This window comes from Sus scrofa, chromosome 2 (genome assembly GCF_054392235.1).
Source record: "Sus scrofa isolate SSC_HxYL_T2T_F1_AM1 chromosome 2, Sscrofa_HxYL_maternal_Yorkshire_Landrace_v2.0, whole genome shotgun sequence".
NCBI classification, from domain to species: domain Eukaryota; kingdom Metazoa; phylum Chordata; class Mammalia; order Artiodactyla; family Suidae; genus Sus; species Sus scrofa.
The window spans coordinates 141,640,413-141,660,977 of NC_139384.1; the positions used below are offsets into that span (position 1 = coordinate 141,640,413).

At 42.7% G+C, this 20,565-nt stretch overlaps 1 long non-coding RNA gene across 3 annotated transcripts in view; it reads right to left on the reverse strand.

Annotated features, from left to right (window-relative positions):
• The window catches only part of LOC102162098 (uncharacterized), a 126,682-nt gene that overhangs the window by 98,008 nt on the left and 8,109 nt on the right, over positions 1-20,565 (reverse strand). For all 3 annotated transcript variants that reach the window (XR_014838741.1, XR_014838742.1, XR_002341890.2), the window contains one exon: positions 3,252-3,521. This is a non-coding gene — a long non-coding RNA (uncharacterized LOC102162098). Of the gene's footprint in view, positions 1-3,251; positions 3,522-20,565 lie in introns of those variants that run through there.

A 20,565-nucleotide genomic window follows, 5' to 3' on the forward strand; every position in this document is an offset into this window, starting at 1 on the left:
ATTATTATGAGAATTAATTCATAAAGTGAGGTCAAGGGAGATGAAATGACATGTTTCTAGTTATTACAGTTAGCAAATGGATTTCTTTCTCAAGTCTAGTCACGTGGAAGCTTTTTTTTTTTTTTTTTTTTCCTGTCTTTTTGCCATTTCTTGGGCTGCTCCCACGGCATATGGGAGGTTCCCAGGCTAGGGGTCTAATAGAAGCTGTAGCTGCCAGCCTACGCCAGAGCCACAGCAACGTGGGATCCAAGCTGCGTCTGCGACCTACACAACAGCTCACGGCAATGCCGGATCCTTAACCCACTGAGCAAGGGCAGGGATCAAACGTGCAACCTCATGGTTCCTAGTCGGATTTGTTAACCACTGCGCCACGACGGGAACTCCCTGGAAGCTTTTTGATTCTCATACAAGGCTGTCTTACATCTGCTTTTGTAAATTTTTTAAAAAATTGTCAAATGAAAGTCCCTAAGGTTCCCTTCCAGTTCTGTAAGTTCTGATTCTTAAGGGCTTTCATATCTTGTCTCCCCCACTGTCTTCAATGCTCTGTCTGGGGATGTCCAGGCCACAGATATGTTTTTTCACTTGCCCTTGGTCACACAGGAAGTCTCTGCTCCTGCCAAGCCTGGCATCCAGACTTCCTTACTTGCAGCCTTGCACTGTGGGATAGGTATTAGCATTTGGCTTCATCCTGCCCTTTTTCTTTGATGAGAGCTTATAATTTCCTTCTCTTCTTTTCTTGCTACTAACCCACCCCTGGCTTTGGAGGTGAACACATGACTCTGGTTTGTCTAGTCAGGGTGACTTACAAAACAGCTCATGGTCAAACTGGGCCAAGAGCAGACAGCTGTAGATTTTGCTTGCCCCTTTGGGAGAAAAGTGTTTTTCACCTGGGTTTACAAAGGGGGTGGTTATGGAGAGAAAGTTTGTGCCTCCCCCAAAATTCATACGGTGAAGCTCAGACTCCCAGTGCATTTGAAGATAGGGCCTTTAGGGAAGTTACTAAAGTTAAAGGTGGACCCCAAATTCTATAGGATTAGGGTCCTTATGAGAAGAGGAAACGACATCAGAATGTGTTCTTCCCCACACCTCCCAACACATGCACACACCAAGAAAAGACCATGGGAAGACACGGAGAGAGAGTGACCGTCTGCGAGCCAGGGACAGAGTCCTTTCCTATAACTGGACCCTGCTGAAGTTTATCTCTTTGACTTCCCAAGCGACATAACCATGAGAACTAAATTTCTTTTGTTTAAACCACCCAACCTATGGCGTTTTGCTATGGCAGCCTAAAGTGGGTAAGAGAGTGGTAAAAGACCAGCTGGAAGAAGCCACTGGTCATCACCTCTGCCACCAAGAGAGAAAGCCAACAGAGAGAGGAAGAGCTGGGAATAAGAGATTGGTCTGCACCCTAGAGTGTTCAGTATGTGAGCCACTATCTTTGTTTAAACAGGTACGTTGAGACATATTTCAGATACCATACAATTCATCTACTTAAAGTGTCTAATTCAATGGATTGTAGGCCACTGACAGATGTGGGCAACCATCACCAGAGTCGATTTTAGAGTATTTTCATTACCTCAGAAAGAAACCCCATCACCTTTAGTTATATCTCCCCCTTCTCCCTTCCCCACCAGGTCTAAGCAACCATGACTCCTCTTTCTGTCTCTATACAGAATTGCCTATCCTGGTTATTTCAAATAAAGGGAATCATATAATATATGGTATTTTCTGTCTTCTCACTTTGCATAAAGTTTTCAAGGTTAATTCATATTGTGGCATGTATCATTTCTTTCTGTGGTTAAATAATAATAATTTTGCATTTTAAGGAAGAGGAAACTGAGGGTTGAGAGACCAACCCAGGCCTCAACTTATTAAAGGGCATATCTGGGACCAGAACCTAGATCTTCTGATTCCTAGTCCAAAAACCCTTCATGTAATGTCATCCTGAGAAGTCTACCAGGCTTGACAGATGTGCTATCTTGATGTGCTGGCAGGAAGCACATGCAGGGCAGGGAAACACTGCCCTAAAGAATGACATAGAAGCAGGGTCTCAGAGAATGAGTCATAACTGAATTAAAAACTCAAGAGATTAAAATCTAGTGCCCACCCTAAGGAAAAATGATTACTTGTCAACCACAGAAACTTTTTTTTTAAAAAAAAGTCGTAATTCTAAAGAGTATGGAAAATAAAACCTCACCCCCCACCCCCAAAATGGTTTGGATTATCTGTGGTAGATAATTTACACTGTCTTAGGAACTATACGAACTCTTTCAACTGCAAGGCCAACAGTGAAGGAGGCCGATTTGGCACTGCATTTTTAAAATAAACATAATTATAATGAAAGTTGAAGCAAAGGAAATTAAGTAGTGTGTGTGCTGTGCTTGGCTTGTATCTAAACACTGAGTTAGGACCAGTGAGGAAGGTCCCTTACTTGGCTTGAATGTTGAAAACGTTCTTTGTAATTGCTCTCCACTGTAGGTCATTATTTTTGTCTTTAAAAACTGTTTCAAACACGTTTTCACACTTCAGGCGGGCTATGACAAATATAATTGTATGCATTAATAATGTCAGAATAAAAGGAAGAATGGTTACAAAATTCTCCATCTTACTCTTGAGCCAACTCCAATAGCTCCACTTAAAAAAGATAAAGCATTTTCTTCTCATTATTTATATGGTCATGTGGATTGTGATGGAGAGTGAGCAGGCAGTGCTAATAGTGCTCTGTTTTGGTCTTAAAAATCTCCTGTTAAGAGCATGGTTCCAACTGGAAGGCCAATCTCCTTGTGGCTTATCCAAAGGAGGAGAGGTAGTGATGGAGGTGGAGGGCTGTAATCTATTTTATAATAATTTGTGGGAGGGAGGGGTTAGGAAATTCCTCATTCCTTAGAATCCTTCCCTATTACAACCAAAAACATTTTCTAATGACTCATGTCCATATGAGAACTAAAGATCCCATTTATGATTATAAACATAATTATTTTGTATTACAATCATTATTGCATATGAAGATTATGAAGAAGAAGTTTTTTTGTATTACTTAGAAATATGTGCACATATATATTCATCTATAAACCATTTATGATGATGGCAGAGAAGGGAGAGATAAAAATGTTAAACCCAAGTCGAAGGCCCCGCTGGCATTCAGAGGGACCGTCTACTAAGTGAGAGGTCAAGTTCACAGCAGAAAGTTGAAGGAAAAAAGATAGCCCATGCTCAGTCCACAGACGGCAAATATAGTACATCATCCTTACCATCACTATCCTATGTCAGAGTGACAGCCAACTGATCAGGTGAAAAAAGCTTCCAAGAAGTCCTCCACACTGGAGTACTTTTGCAGCTTGCTGTCATCAGAGAGTTAGGAGGAGGACAGCCCTACTTCTGAGTGTCGGTCCTGAGGCCCAGCTACCTGCCACCGATCAGGAATTCCCTCTTTCAGCAGTCCGAGGGGAGGCAGCCAATCTTCCCAGAGCAATAGTTGGTCTTCTCCCTTTCCTTTTCTGTCATCTTTCTATTTTACAGGGCTGGAAAGAAAGAAGCATCTGTCTTTATTTTACTTAGGTCATTCTCCTCTTTCTCATGCCATAAAACAAAGAGTTTAAGCTTCTTATCCCCCCCTTGTCTTAGGGCAGACCATTCCAGCACAAAATTCATTCTCGATGGATTTTGTTAAAATGAACTGAGTCTGCAACCCATTTTACTGTGCTTGTGGCTCTGTTTACATTACCCCAACAGTAGTGATGATGTAAGTTGGTTTTGTGGTAGTTTTTTCCACTGAGTGTCTACCTCTCTGTTTTTGCTTTTGATGATCAGGAAGAAGTTATTTCTTGCCTGCTCTGAGGTCTTGAGTGTGAATTAAGTGTTTGGCCACTGAGAAATGTTCAGCTCAAGCAGTAGTGGCTGTTTTCTTGAAAGTTCACAAAAGCTGAGCCAAAATAAAGATCTCTCAAAAAATTTTTAATGCCAGTTTATATAAAAAAGGAAATGCAAATATTTATCTGAGAAAAATATTCTCTCTAGTGCAAATTCAAAGAAAGACAAATTAAAGCGAATTTAAGGTATCATTTACAACTACTAAATTAGGAAATACCTGAACATGAAGATCAAATATGCTAAGGTGTTTGTAGCGAATCAGATTTATTTTTACAGCTATCTTGGGAAGCAGTAGGACAATAACCATTGTCTACCAATAGGATCTTAGCACAATTCCACAATGGCCATGGTGGCCCTGAATACAAAAATGTGTATATTGTAATCTTTGCTCCTGGGTTTTTTTCCTGAAAGCATAATGGGAAAGAAATTAAAAATTGTATGTAAAGATATTAAGAATTTCTAGTGCTGGTAGTATTAGAGATTTGGTTACCCGACCTGAAAATCCTCCCACTATAAACATCTTGAATAAGTAAAATATAATACATGTAAGTAAAATAAATTAGTATGATGACATTTAGGAAAAAAATGAAATGCTAAGTAATATTGCATATTGATTTTTGATTCATATATATATTTTTAAAAGTATAAATTCAGTCCAGGAATAATACCAAATTTACATTATTGATTCCTCTTGGAGGATCTGTGAGTATTTTATCAAGAATGGGCCTCCTACTATATGTTTTTTTTTTTTTTTAGGGCCACACCTGCAGCATATGGAGGTTCCCAGGCTAGGGGTCCAATCGGAGCTACAGCTGCTGGCCTACGCCACAGCCACAGCAACGCCAGATCCGAGCCATGTCTGCAACCTACACCACAGCTCACGGCAACACCTGATCCCGACCCACAGAGCAAGGCCAGGGATCAAGCCTGCATCCTCATGGATACTAGTAGGATTCCTTTGCACTGAGCCACAATGGAAACTCTTCCTACCATATGTTTAAATTTTCTTTTTCTTAAAAGAGATCTGCAAAAGTATGTCAAAAAACTGTTAAGATTTGACAAAAGAACATGCATGCTAGGAATATGATAAAAATATATTTGCTCTAGTATTTAATGACAATTAGAAACATTCTAAATACTCAATAAATTTTAGAATTATTAGATAAATCATGCCATTTAAATTTTATACAATATTATTTGGTCATTAGAAATGAACATTTGTGGAGTTCCCATCGTGGCACACCAGAAACGAATCTGACTAGGATTCCATCCCTGGCCTCACTCAGTGGGTTGAGGATCTGGTGTTGCTGTGAGCTGTGGTGCAGGTCACAGAAGTGGCTTGGATCCTGAGTTGCTGTGGTGTAGGTCAGCACGATTTGACCCCTAGCCTGGGAACCTCCATATGCACGGGTGCAGCTCTAAAAATCAAAAAAAAAAAAAGGAGTTCCCGTTGTGGCGCAGTGGTTAACGAATCCGACTAGGAACCATGAGGTTGCGGGTTCGGTCCCTGCCCTTGCTCAGTGGGTTAAGGATCCGGCGTTGCCGTGAGCTGTGGTGTAGGTTGCAGGCGCGGCTCGGATCCTGCGTTGCTGTGGCTCTGGCGTAGGCTGGTGGCTACAGCTCCGATTCGACCCCTAGCCTGGGAACCTCCAAATGCCGCAGGGGCGGCCCAAGAAATGGCAAAAAAACAAAAAAAAAAAAAAAAAAAAAGCAATAAACGAGAGAAACGAACATTTGTAAGGCATACAGTGTAATCAGAATAAAGCTGAGCAGTTTTGTAAACAAAGCCTCCATGGAGTGAGTCATTCAAAGAAATGCCACTCTGAAATCTAAGAGAATCAATCTAGCTCCTTCACTTGTAAAGCACAGTAAAAGCTCTTCAAGTTGTCTTTCTGTAAGTCTTCTTCTTACTGTCTCAGAGGCTGCTTAACTACCTGGGAAGCCTCTCTTCCGCATCCTCCACATGGTTAACATGACTCCAAGACCAGACCCACAGATTCTCTTTACACCCCTGCTTTCTCAGATTCTGAATATATACATATAGGCTGCACCTGCAATATGTGGAAGTTCCCGGGCCAGGGATTGAACCCACACCTCAGCAATGACCTGAACCACTGCAGGGACACTGCCAGATCCTCAATCCACTGAGTCACAAGAGAACTCCCTAATTTTTTTTTTCCTGTTGCCAGTAACTCTGAGCCCCTTCCAATATAATCTGCACAAGCATGTTCCAAAGCCTTTCATTCTTCCTTCTCATTCATTGTCTCAATTCTGCTTATTAAAGATCCTGGAACTGAACTGGCAAAGAAGGAATTCTTAACCAGTAGAGGAAGGGGAGTGGCAATGAATACATCGCATTAATAATTTATTCTTCCTGCTAGTAACAAATGAAATGTTTACATATATTGTTAAGCAAATAAAGTTACACTATAAAATTAATGTTTACTATGACAACTATTTGATTCAAACTGAAATGGTGCCTATTTCAAATAATAAGGTGGGCTAGGTATTTGGATCCACTTTCCCAATGGAAAAAAAAAAGTGAAAAATATATGCTAAAATATTAAAAAGTAATTTTTTTAAAAAAAAGCAGCAAAATGCTGAATAAAAAGGAATTATTGGACCCATATCTAAGTAAAGGTGGGGACCAAAAAAGTTCGAAACCACAGTGCCCCCAGAAGGCATTTTCCATATCTGCTCAACATGAGTTTCAGTTCTAGGACCTCAAGAGGCACATGGGACAGCAGACAAGTTTATGGCACACTCCAGGTAGGGGTCTAGGAGAAGATCCTTAGAAAATGCAGAGAACCTTGGAGGGGTTCACACTGTCAAGTAAAGGTGATATGGAAGGTGATCTGTCCCAACTCCTGACTCTATGGGCCTATGAGGACAAGTGCTTCAGTAGACTGACAGAAAACAAACAGTCTATAACCAGGATTCGCAACCCAAACTGCAATATGTCCAAAAAACTCTATCTAGGAGTTCCCATTATGTCTCTGCAAGGATGTGGGTTCAGTCCCAGGTCTTGCTCAGTGGGTTAAGGATCCAGCGCTGCTGCAAGCTGCTGCGTAGGTCACAGAGGCGGCTTGGATCTGGTGTTGCCATGGCTGTGGTGTAAGCCTGCAGCTGCAGCTCTGATTTGACCCCTAGCCCAGGAACTTCCATATGCTGCAGGTGTGGCTATGAAAAAAATAAAAGTCCTATTTATGAGCCTAATTTATAATTATCCCAGGAATGTAATATGTAGAATCTAAAAAAAAAAAAAAAAAAAAAAAAACAAACCCAAAAAACAAACAAACAAAAAACTCAAACAGAACAAAAAAACCAAGCTCATATCTATAGATTATTAGTGGTTGGTCAAAGTGAGAGGAGGGGTGTGGGGTGGGAGAAATGGATGGAGGGAGTCAAAAGGTAGGAAAAAAGCCCAAACACCTAATTAATATTTACGGTAACAGTTGAACCAGAAACAAAGGAGCCGAGGTGAGGTTTCTGTGGCTTTGCGTCTTGAGGGACTACAGAAGTTGAGGTTACCTAATCTGTTCCTAAACATGGAGAGTCTGTGAGTGATTATGAGCAGAAGGGGCCCAGAGGGGAGGCGGGGGAGAAGTGTGGATCAGGTGTTAACAGCATTTTTTCCAAATGTTCTCCCTCCTGCTTTTCGCAATAACTTTAGTTTTGGAAAGCCCCTTGTCTGCTCTAAAGAAAACCAAGCTGCCTCCCTCAGGAGTGTACCCTGGCCAGGCCATAGGCTCTGTCCACTTTGATCCTGGTTCCAGGAAGGAAAAAACCCCCAAAAAGAGCTGGAATCTAAGGGCTGGCATCCAGTCCAGTGGAGACAGACACACTTCCAAAGACGTGAAAAAACCCACTTGATCTAAATCATTTTGCTTCCTGTCCAGGATGTGAACAAGGGTCCTTGTTCTCTGTGAGGGGTGTGCAGTATATTCTAGTAGAAGGTAAAAGCACTTTATATTATTTTGTTGTCTGTGGAAAATGAACTGTCACCTCCCAGATTATTACACAAGAATCTTACAGCCTTGGTGTCTGAGGAACACACCCAGGGGCAGAAACAGTTCACCAGCGACTGAACTAACACCAAAGTGTGGAAGAGAGCCATTCCAAGATGAAAGATGTTTCCTCGGGCCAAGTGAAGTGATGGAAAAATAAAACGCCAGACAAGTATGTACATAAATGTAGAAAGGGCACCTCTTCTCCAGCTTCATGCAGTACTCAGGCTTGATTTTGCAAAGTACCTTTCATACCAACTGTGTCCAAAACCACTTTACAGTTAATAAAAAGCTCTGTATTAGCCATTTGTTCACATGCTGTAATAAATCATGGTGGAAGCAGAGGAAAAAATTACATCCTGGAGACGATACGGCTGTCAAGTGTCTGTGGGATGAAGCAAGTTGAAGATCTGGTGCTGAGGCACCACAGAGCTGATGGAGATAGCTGACTCCAGTCTTCTGGGGTCTAAGGAGGCTCTGTCAAGCCAGGATAACTACTTTTTGAGCAATAACCACAAAATTGGCTTCTCAGTATTTCTCAGGCTCCTCCCACCTTTCTGTCCAATTTTCAAAGCAGAGATACCAAACCACACACAATTTGCCACTCATTAGTCGGTTTTAAGTTTAACAAAGTTGAGGATGAAGGCTGGAAGACAGATAAAAACAGTATAGATTGGGGCAGAAGAAGAAATTTAAATTTAGCCAAGATTCATTCTCAATATAGAGACACCTTCAGGCCCTGACAAGAGATTTTTAACAGTGAAACTCTGTAAAACAGAGTTTATTCTGGAAGCTGAAAAAGAAACTGCATTATAGCTTTTATAAGGTAGAAAAGTTTTCCCAGCTTTATATTGTTAAGAGCAACTTCTCTTTGGTGACTGGGAAATAGAAACAGTAGATGGCGATGTTGCCCTTATTTTGGGGGGAAATAGCTGCTTGGTAGGGGCTGACGAACTAAGACAAATACATTTAAAATCTGAGGTTAAAATGTTTCTGTTGTGTTAGAAAAGCACCCTTTGTACCCATTAGAAGCTAGAGAGTTTCTCTCAACTTTTTAATGAGCTTTTTATAGCTCTATTGAACTTGTGCTTTTATATTCCAAGTATGGCTATAGTAGTAGGTAGGAAAGGAATTTACACTAACCCCAGGCCATTTGCTCTGACCTCATCAAAGCAAGCAGCTGACAAAAATCTATCAAATCACCAGTTTTGAAAAAAGTACTCCAGATATTTGTTTGGAAGGAATAGTAGACAAATTGTAGAGTTGATACACTCTCCAACAGCAAATTTTGGGAACTATTTTAAAAAAGCAATGGTTATCATATTATTACAAATATATCCACCATTTATGGAGTGTTTGCTATGAGTCAGGCAGTCTGTTAAGAATTTTACATGTCTGCTATTATGTAATTCTCAGAAAAATCTGTAAGGAAGGTATCATTACTCCCACTTTACAGATGAGGCTTTCAGAAAGTTAAAGGATTTTTCCCAAGGTTTTACAGTCACTGGATTGGTTAGAATTCAATTTTAAGCTTGTCTGACTTTTTACTAGCTCCCTTGAACTGTAAAAAGAATTTATCTCACACTTTTAAAGCCAGCCAAGATAAAGGCAAGATTTCTATTTTCAGAATGGACTTTATAATGTTATATATTGACAGAACACTGTAAACGAGCTATAATGGAAAAAAATAAAAATCATTATATAAAAAAGCTGCCTATGAGATATGTAAATATATAAATTTTAGGAATGGGTAATAAAGAGGCCTGTGAGGTTGGAGAAAATACTTTTTTCTTGTTAGAACTTAACCTATCCTACCCCAAATAATCAGATCAAGTTTGTGTGTGGGTGTAGGTATGAGTAAGTGTATGTATATGGCTTTTGGACTGAGAAATTTGCTTATTTTTTAATGATGATACTGCCAATTCGAAAGAGTTATGTAGTGCAAAAGTAAGTTCTCACAACCTGATATCTCATAAATCAGTAAAAATATTTCTCAACCATTCTACTCTTACATAAGAAGTTCATGTCAAGGAAGCACTTTTCCAACAGTCACACTAGGCAATAACTTTGTCTTGTTGTCAAAATACTATTTATCGTGAATCCATAATGATACCTAGTATTAGGATTTAGCATGCGTCCCTTCCACCCTAAGGGTAACAACAGATAAGCCCACAATCAGTACAAGGAAGCTCATTCAGGGCCTTCACAGTATAGAACATATGAACCTCCTCTGTGAAGTCAAGGAACTTGTTTGAAGCGATCGGATCCTTCTGAAATGCCAACATGATAGTAAAGGATTTCTTGAGTATGCACTTGTGAAGTTAGTTACACTTCAGATATGCACAATGAGCAAAGTATAATAAAAGCCCTTTAAAAGTGGCCTTTGGAATATCTTGACTTTGAGGGCTTAGGTTGGAAGAATTGGAGAGGCAAGAAAAAAATGTACCAACCTAGTTCCCAGTTTGCTCCTGCTTTTTAAGCACAGTCAAGGCCAATCAAACCACTCCATATTTCCTTTAATTTTCCTGAGGATGGTTTACCAGTCTTTACAGGAAAGTAGACAAATCTGGGTGAATACAGACCCCCACACCTGATAGAAGAGTCCAAGCCCACCCTTCAAGTTTGTAAGTTTGGGGGCAAGAGTACAAATGGAAGCCTGCACCATATGATCTATTTTAATGTTATAAATCAAGATAAAAGCTGTTGAATAAAATACGTTCTATCATTCAAGATGACAAGTATACCTTGCTAAGGCCTGGGATTTTCTTAGCCCTCAGGGTCCTGCCCTAGAGCACAGACAGGGAGAACCTACTTCTGGCTGCTTAGGAGACCTTATGTGCATGTGCGTGCACATCCCAGTCTGCATGTCCATGTTCCGTTCGGCTTTCTCATAACTAGCTTCTCCTTGCTTTCTGCCCCTGAGGCATTATGACCTTTGGAGGAAGGACCTAGAGAAGAAGCTACTGTGGGTTCTAGAAGCTGACTGGGGCCACTGAGGTGGGAAATTTGTGGACCGTGTTTGAGTTGTGTGTGTGGCTTGAGAACCCTGAAGACCATTCGCCCCGTGGAGCGGAGCACAGCCGAGGAAAGCCAGGGCAGGGCTCGCAAAGAACGGGGCCTGGCAGGGGCCCTCTTGCATGGTCCTAAATGCACTGAGTGTAAGATGCTCCATAATTAGTCAAAAGCATGTGTAAACATTAGCTTTCTCTGTAGAAAAGAAGGTCATGAGAGGAGACAGAAGACCAAGAGCAGGGGAAAAAGGCAGGAAGGAGAGTGAAGAGAACGCCTCTCAGCAGAGGCAGAAGGTGGGGTAACATAATGATAGTGCGTGGCTCAAGCAGAGGAGATCGGAGATGAGCCAAGTAGTTTGAGGAAGAGTACTGACCCCCAGAACTGTGGGCGCAGTATTTTAGAAATTAAAAAGTAAGTGCACCTTTTAGAAGGACTTTCATTAAAGAAAAAAACCCCAGTTTCACAGGGGTTAGCATTTTGGTTACTGGAAACATGGATTACAATTATGCCGCTATTTCAAACTGGGAGGGGCAGAGATGCTTATGGTCCCTCTGTCACATATGGGGGGAAGAACGTTTGGAGCAAGCCCAGTGAGGCCTCACCGGGAAGCTATGCGGTTGTGATTCAGGCCTGAACTGAATCACAGGACCCAAGGCACTTCTGGTCCCGTTCTACTCCTAATCAGGTGCCCATTCCACAAACACCTCCAGTCTGAGGGCTCAGCCTCTCTTCCATCACTTTCTATGAATACTCTTTACTGCGGTCCATATGCAAACCTTTCTAACAGAGACTCTGACTGAACTGTCCTCATCCTTGTGAAACCTGCTATTGGAACACAAAACATTGCCAGGCCCCTGCCGAATCCTGATCCAGGTAGTGACTATTAGCCGAGGTACTGAGCATTTCAAATCCACTCTGGCCAATCACATTTGACCTGTGGCTGAGATAGGCCTTCGACTCACTCCTGACCTAATTCATGGGCCCAGATCCGTTTCCAAGCTTGGCTATGTAAGGCAACCTAGGATGATCCAGATCTGAGGTCAGTACATTTGGAAAGTCAGTGGTTTATTGATTTTCTAAAATAAGGCAAACCTTGCCTATGATGTCTTTTTTTTTTCTCCACACTCGAGGCATGTAGAAGTTGCCCAGCCAGGGATTAAACCTGCGCCGCAGCTGCAACCTGTGCCATAGCTGAGGCAAGGCTGGATCCTTATCCCACTATGCCACACGGGAACGTCCATTTGTTTTGTTTTGTTTTGTGTTTTGTGTTTTTTTGTTTTGTTTTGGTTTGGTTGTTTTTGGCCCATGATGTCTTTTAAAGCTCAGCAAAAGATAAAACACATAGGAAACAGAGGAATAGAAAGGGAGGCATTGCAGTGGCTGGATGCTTAACACTGCTCTACTTTGGTTTTTTCTCTGTGAAATACAGAGTTTGAATTCAGTGATCTCCAGTGGTCTCATTGGGGTGGGGGCGCATATGTTTCTACAACTTGATTTCACATCCTGGGTTTCAGTGTCGTCTTTATGGAGGTGAATACTGAATGTTCACTGTGTTGTTGTAGCACCATTTCCACACAGTAACAGCCCACTCCGCTTTCATAACCTCCTTGGAGTGAGGCATCACCTCCCTGCTCTCTTTCCCTTAAGAACTCAGTTGTTTGCCAGGCCTCAGGAGGTCATTTTCGAAATCCACATGTCAGAAAAAACACAGGCCTTTGGTGACCACAGTGTTGAGGGGGCCTGGCAGGAGCTTTGCCCAGAGCCAGGCTGTTGATCCTGGCAAGGTTTCTGCCCTCATGTGGACAGGGCATGGGAGACCAGCCTCCCCTTGGTCTCGCTCTCCCCTCCTTATCCCCTGCTGTGCAGTAAGGCCTGGGTTTCTGAGATTCTCAGTGGGAGCCAGGCACCTTGCCCCAGGCCAGGGGTTTGTGGCCTGTGCCTGTGGTCTCCCAAGCTGGCCTTAATGTGCTCAGATGAGCTTGACCGCAGACCCACAGCTGGAAGATGACTCAGGGCCAGCTGCAATCAGACCCTAGGCCCGTCAGGTCTTAATGACAACTGGAACATTGCAGATCACACCTAAGGTGTAGGTCATAGCAAATGAATGTGGTGGGAGGACATGAAGTATTAACGGGTTCCCCACCTCCTTCCACCACAGTGTGCTTGCCAACAGCTGGCCTGAGACCAGAGCCTAACATTGTCCTTCAGGCTGGGTGTCAGGAGGGAGCTGGAGAACAAAGACAGGAAAGTCTCAGCTCTTAATTTCAACAGCCTTGGGTTCAGGTACTTCAGGAGCTTGAGACAATCAGCCACAACTAATAGCACCTCATTTCCCACCCCCACTAGATAGAGGTACCCTAGGGGGAAAAGGTGGTTGACGAGAGAAAGGAAACAAAAGTTTGAACTGACTGGGTGTGTGGCGGTGGTTGAAGGGAGGGGGGATTCTGAATCTGAGCCTGTCCTCATGTTTCCTCGGCCAGACCCTGGGAGGAAATAACAACATCCCTAGAGGGCTTGGTGGCGGTTCCAGAGCAGAGTGACCTTGTGACTTGATTCCCAGAGTTCAGCCTTGGGAAGAACCATGTCCACTGTGAGGTCAGCTGACCTAGGGGAATTTCATGGAGCCTCCGGCAGGGCCGGTCCCATCCCTCAAAGTTCTGTGAGAAAGCATCCAAAAGTCTCAGTGGCTCTCTGACTGGGGGGATGGAAGAGAACAGAAAGAGAGCCTACACCCCCTGGGGGCCATGGCTGTCAGGCAAGGCAGGTGCAGAGTAACTTGCATGGACCTGACAGATGGCGACCAGGGGTCCCTGGTCATGTCATCAGAAGCCCACGGGGCCCTGTGGAGGGCTGGTGGCTGCCAAGGGCAGTGACAGGAGGACTATAGGTATCAATGAGACAGTCAGTCAGGTGGACTGTTTTCCTTTCTACATGCCATGGCCTTGGGGACACTGCCTAGGTCTTCTCTTCCTCAGTGCCAGGGTTTGGGGGATGAGTTTGTGTGGGTGATCTTATATTTATATGTGTGTAATCTTGTATTTCACTTTAGAACTTTTTGAAAATTACAGCATCTTAGAGTCCCTCTGCCATACCTAATAGCTCACTTGGCATAAACAAGCAAGCAAACTAAGGTGGATCTATCTAGCTCCTCTTATTAGAATTTGTGTGTGTGGGTATGTGTTGCCCTTTGTCCTTGGTTAAAATTCCAAGAGAAAAACATCCCATTTAATATCTTGTTTCAGGTAGTCCTTATTACTACTATTTTACACACGAAGAAAGCACCGTTCAGAGACGTGAGGTACCTTGTCCAAGGCCACTCAGCGAGTGGTAGGAGAGGTGGGATTCACACTTCATGCCTGCATGTATCCCGACTTTGCTTTTCCATCACACCACACACAAACTTTTCTACTACTAGCCTGAATCAAATGTCAATTTGTATATGAAGAGAGAGTCCAACATAGAGTAACTTTTCAGTGCACCTGTGTGCATGTACATGAGTGTACACTTCAGCGCACACACACACAAAGGAAAATAGAAAGAAAAATCTCCATCCACCCAATCTAAACCAAACCAAAACAAACTCAAACCCCATAAAATAATAACAGCTTCTTTCCATGCTTTTATCCAAAGAATTTATCCACACTGCACTCTTATCCTCTCTCTCACCCTTGTCTGCCTTTCCGCTTGTATTTCTGGACTTGGTTGGTGGCAAACAACATCCCGCAAAGTTAGAAACCAGGTTGTCATTTTCTTCTTCTTTCTTCCTAACTCTTCTCTCTGCTAATGCCAAACTATTAGCCTTCAGAGGTGAAATACTTGTCAGTAAAATGTTTTCTGTTTATTTCTTCTTCTGATACTTAAGGGTGGTCTTCGGATTTTTTTTTTTTTTTTTTTGCTGGAATATTTTCTAAAATAATTTTGGAAAACTATGCAGCCCCCACATATTATCATGCTTCCCTCTAAAGTGTCTGTCATAATTGCAAATATTTGCTAAGAATCTAGCCTAGCATATTATGAATGTTGACATGTGAAAAGAAAAGCATTTCCTGACTCATTACTCTTTAAATATATCCAGTAAAATCGAAACATTAATTATTGATACCATCATTCACATTAAATGATACGTTCCAACAAATGGTGTTGGTATAATTGAAGGGCCATATTAAAAAAATCTGAAACTCAATCCATATGTTCTCATTTTATGAAAGAATGCACTCAACTAATCGTAGACCTGATGCTGGTACTCTTCTCCATGACACTGCCCTCCCTCTGAGACTCATCCATTCCCTTCTGGTGGCATGAACTTGATTCAGAGTCCAACCTTCCCATGCAGGCTGCATCTGCTATACAATTCCACATGCTACAAGTGACTTGGCAATTTCCCCCTCCACTGTTTCCTTCTTGGAAGAGCAGGAGAGGTCCCTATCTGCTCTAAAAGCAAGTATTTTTGTGAAAGTGCAGCTGAAAGATGCATTCGGGGAAAAACACTATTGGAACTTTATAACACCAGCATTCTTTTTCGTTCTCCTCTTCATAAAATGAGACTTCAAAGCCACATTATGTCATATTGTGGATGAAAAGGGGCTGGGTTCAAAAACGGGAATTTCATTATTAACATGACCATGGTTAACCCCAGTGCCAAGATTAACAAACCAGCCTAGCCCTCTGGCAGTTCACTGTCATTTAATATATATTTAGAGCCCACCCTGTGTGAAGAAATGGAGAGAACACACACATGGCCTCTTCCAATCAGACTTTACAGCCCAAAAAAGGCAAGGCTCACATCTGGCTTATCCTTTCCATAAAAATATTAAAATGCCACACAGACATGAACCAATCCCTTTAAAATGGTCCTAGAAACCCTGGTGTTTGCTAGATGTAAGTCTCTGTCTCTTTCTGTTCTACACTGAAACATCTTAGGGTGATTTGAAAGGAAATAGCAGAATTCTGCTTTCCCTTTCTCTGACTTCCAGTGCTCCGCTACACCCCAGAAGCCCGTTATAGGACAGGCACTCTGCAAGGCTCGGGAGCACAGCGCTGAGAAATGTAGGGAACATGCTCTCAAAATGCTCAGACTGGATGGGAGCAGAGAGGGGCCCAGATGAAGACATGATGGGGGTGCTGATGACCCACATCACGCAGGGAGCAGCTCAGGAGTTTGGCTGCGGTGGAGGAAGAGGGTATTGTGTATGGAGGGTGGCAGGAGGGGGAAGGGAAGATCTGGGCAGTGAACTTTATAAGTCATCACTCAATTTGGCATCTCCATGGCCTTTCCAGATAATGTGTCCTGGACACACTTGAGTCTTGGGGGTTCCTGGCAAGGTGAGTAAAGGAAGCCATTAGCAGAGGCAGCCATAGGCCTGTGAGTTAGTCACCATCCATCACTAGCCTGTCTTTCCCTCTGGTTCCAGGCCAATAATTGCTCTATGATGCACGGCTTTGACACATTTCCCCCAAAAACTGAGATTCCTAACAGCTTTAAAGGGATCAGTGCAAAAGAGTATAAATTCTGTTGATGGCATCCCTCTGGAAATTCAACACTACCCCCGTCTGGGTGACTTCAGCAAGACTCATGACTTGAATGGGGCGGTGAAATCCATCCAGGAATTGGGTGAACTAGTAACCATCTTGTGCAAGATGGTGGCCCCTGAACCTGGCAGGGCAGTGTCTCGGTGACAGACACCCCTGGGAGACAGTGATGAGCAGAGCTGAGTCCTAGGCTGGCTTCCATAGCCAGCGTGGGCTGGGGGTGTGGGTGTGATTTCCTTGGTCACCAAGCAGAGCGTGCATGTTGGGGTTAACTTTACTCTTCTATAAGTTGTACCAAAACAACTACTTAGATTCTTTAGTGCCATTCCTTCAAACAGTATAATTTGGCCCCACACACAGTCCCCGCCCAAAACAGAGAAACTTGCTAAATTTTTAGCTGAAAGAAGACAGTGCTATATATACAGCTGGGCAGAATCAGGGGAAGTGGTAGGAGGGTCACAGAGAAATAGATGAGTGTGCTAGCAATTGAAAAAAAAAGAAGTCTGCTTCCCTCTCTCCTGTAACCAGCTGGATACAGTGCAACCCTCAGTTACCAAATGCCCTCAGAAGAAAACAAAGGAGACAAAGAGACTTTCTCGTGTCCTACTTTGACTTGGTGGTAGGTGAGGCTGGGGAAGAAAGAGATTTGGAACATAAGAGTGGGGTGGGGAAGGGAAAGATTTTCAAAGGGTAGAATTGCTGATGCCTTAGCCATTCAGGGCCCGAGTTCCTGGAAGCAGGGAGGACACTGTTTTCCTGGGAGGAGAATTGTGCTAAAAGGGGCAGGCAGGCCTAAATGTGTGTAGGCAGTGGCCTAGGGGCGTGTGGCCCATTGCCAAGGAGAAGAAGGACGGTGTTACATGTTCTGGAGGGTGGGCAGCAATGCAAATTCCTGCTCTGATTAGGACTGTATCTTTCTGAGGCCTTGTTATCCACCCGACCTGCTCTGGCCCTGGCAAACTCATTGCAGCAACTGGCCTCAGATGGCAGCATATTTGGTCTTTTGTCCTCCATGGACAGACACCGTAAATAAAGCTGTGAAATTAGCTTCCTAAACACCAATCACCTATACTGTTTAAAAAGATATTTTAAAAACACCTCCTATGGACATTAATATTAGAGATATTAATGCCAACCCAGGTACAACGAACATGTTCAGGACCTCACCACACTGCATCTTAATTGTGCTTCCTTTGCTCCAAGGAATTGAGATTTGATTCTTTCTCAACTCGGCTATTGGCTGACCTTGCTGGGATTAGGTCATTAAACACCAGTAACTCTTACCCAGATTCTCTGCAGATGCTACACATTAGAGCAATCATTTGTTTTACTGTCCCTCTTCACTAAAGCATCTGTTGTAGGTGGCGTTGTTCCAATCCCACTAATCAACAAATTAAACTTTCCCAGGAACAAAGAGTAGTCCTTAAAATTTCTTGAATTTCCTTGGCTTCCTCTGGGCGCACTTACTTCCAAACACAGTCTGGTAAAAGCTGGAGGGTTACTAATGCTACCAAAAATGTGTGTTCTGAGTCTTGCCTGGTGGTCTCCCTGGTTTGCACAGAGGGCAGCATCCCACATACTGCAAAGAATGTGATATACAGTTGGGGACACAAGCATCTCATGGGCAGGGCCAACTTGTGGGCACTGTCAGATAATGCCAGAAATGCTAGGAAATCCTAATTTTAAACCTCACATTGTCCCACCATTAATTGCTGGAGTTCCATAGCATGTACTTCCTCTACTCCCCTTAAAAACCATCATTATGGTCCTCAATATTAATGAGTTAGGCACAGAGTCTTTACAAAAATTGTTTTTAAAAGTTAATCTGTCTTAGGCAAGGTTTCTCCCTACTCATTTTTTTTTTTTTTAAACAAAGAGTGTTTTCTGACTCCAGCTCATATGTTAAGACGACTGGCTTCACTCACTGACACCTCACTTTCTAAGGCAATTATGCTACTCAGGTATTGTATTTGGGCTTTTTATTGCATGTAGCTTCTCCCCCCATGTATTAAGAATAACAGGAATAAAAATAATAATTATGAAGAGTTACCCAAGATGAACTTTTGGAGAAGAAAGCCCAAACCCATCCTGGATGAGAGTTAAAGTCTACAGGCTCTGAAGACTTACACTTTGCTTTCCTTTGATCAAGGTACACTCTGGGTGTGTTCCCAAGAACTTAACTTTTTTCTAGAAGGTTTAGGAAGAGGGGGGACTAGTATGACCAGAAAAAAGAGCTGACATTTCTGGGTTTGGAGGGATTAAGTGCTGTTTGGCAGCTATCTAATGACTGAGGTGTAGAAAAAAAGCAGCCCAATCATTGGATAAATTAATTTTCACACATAACACTAAAGATAGTTGGAGGTCACATCAAAATAATTTGTTCCACTTCTTCTAACTAGACATTCTCCATAGGGAGAGAAGTAAGAGGGACAATCATTCATTTGAGTGTCGTAACCTAAACATGGGAGAGTGTCACCTGCAGGAAAACCAGTGTTGAGCAGGGGATGGAGGTGGGCAGATGCTGGGCACCTTCTCTGTGCCTGACTCTGCTCAGGGTTCTCAATGTTCTACTTCATTTAACCCACAGCAATTTGGACTAGGTCAATGGTAATCCCTACTTAGATGCTGAAGTAATTTGCCAGGGTCATGGAGACAGCACACATTGGGGCAGGACCTCAACCCATCATCTATTTCTGCAGCCCACTGTCTTTGATTCTTTCTTCCTCTTTCTTTCTTTCTTTCTTTCTTTCTTTCTTTCTTTCTTTCTTTCTTTCTTTCTTTCTTTCTTTCTTTCTTTCTTTCTTTTCTTTCTTTTTCTTTCTTTCTCTTCCTCCCTCCCTTCCTTTCTTTCTTTTTTGTTTTGTTTTGTTTACAGCCACACCTGCTGCATATGGAAGTTCCCAGGCTAGGAGTCGAATCAGAACTGCAGCTGCTGGCCTACACCGCAGCTCACAGCAATGCCAGAGTAAGCTGAGTGAGGCTAGGGACTGAACCTGCATCCTCATGGATACTAGTCAGGTCTACAACCCGCTGAGCTACAGGGGGAATTCCCTGTCTTTGTTCTTTCTTACACTGCCTGGAGTTAGCCCAGAAATGACACAAGAGATGTCTTTTCATGTCCAGATGATAGCAACTTCTTCACTCAAGGATGGAAAACATTTAGTAGAACTCACTTTTTTCCTGGCATGCCCCAAATTTACCCACACGAAAATGACAAATCCAAATCACTCCCCCAATTTAAATAAACATTTAAAAATAAACAATTTCAAAAGCAGTTTTTACACTTGAAATGATGAAATTTTACCTCTCCCCGGAGGCTCTATTATAGACTGAATATTTGTGTCCAACTAATCCCTGCCTGTGATGACATTTGGAAGTGGGGCCTTTGGGAGGTGATAAATGCCCTTCTAAAGACCCCAGAGAGCTCCCTTGCCTCTGCCACCATGTGAGGATACAGCAAGACAGCCATCTATAGGCTGGAAAACGTGGGCCCTCTGCTGGTGCCTTGCTCTTCAGAACTATGAGAAATAAGTTTCTGCTGTTAATAAACCACTCAGTTATGGTATTTTTGTTAGAGCCTCCCCAACAGACTAAGATAGGCACATAAAATAAATTTTACAACCCTCTGCCAATCAGGAGAGAACAGTCTTTTAGATCTCGTGACAGGCTAAAGGGGAGCTATATTTTATTTCAGTTTTACAGTGATGTCTCCTTAGAGCTGCTAAGAAGTTAATCTCTTTGCGCATCATATTTTAATGGTTGACTCTGAGGGAAGAAAGAAAACGATAAAACCATTCAGGAGTCTTGTGGCAGGTGTTCCACTACCTTATTTAAAGATTATAATTTCCAAAGCTGACCGCTATTCAAGCCCCGACAGAAGGACCTCCCCTAGGCCATCCCCTCAAATGCCTTCCCATGCCTTTGGGGGAATCCTTCATGGGTGAGCTTGGAGTACAGTCAGATTGCTGAGTCTTCCATAACACATCAGCCAGACGTTTCTCTCAGAGTTTGAAAAATGATTTCTCCTCTCTTTTGCACAGGTGGAATGTACAGAGAAATGTTCGGAGCCCTTATATAAAAATCTTTTCAGGACACAAAAACTGAAAACTTGTGGAGAAAAAAGAGCAACACTACAATGGAAAATATC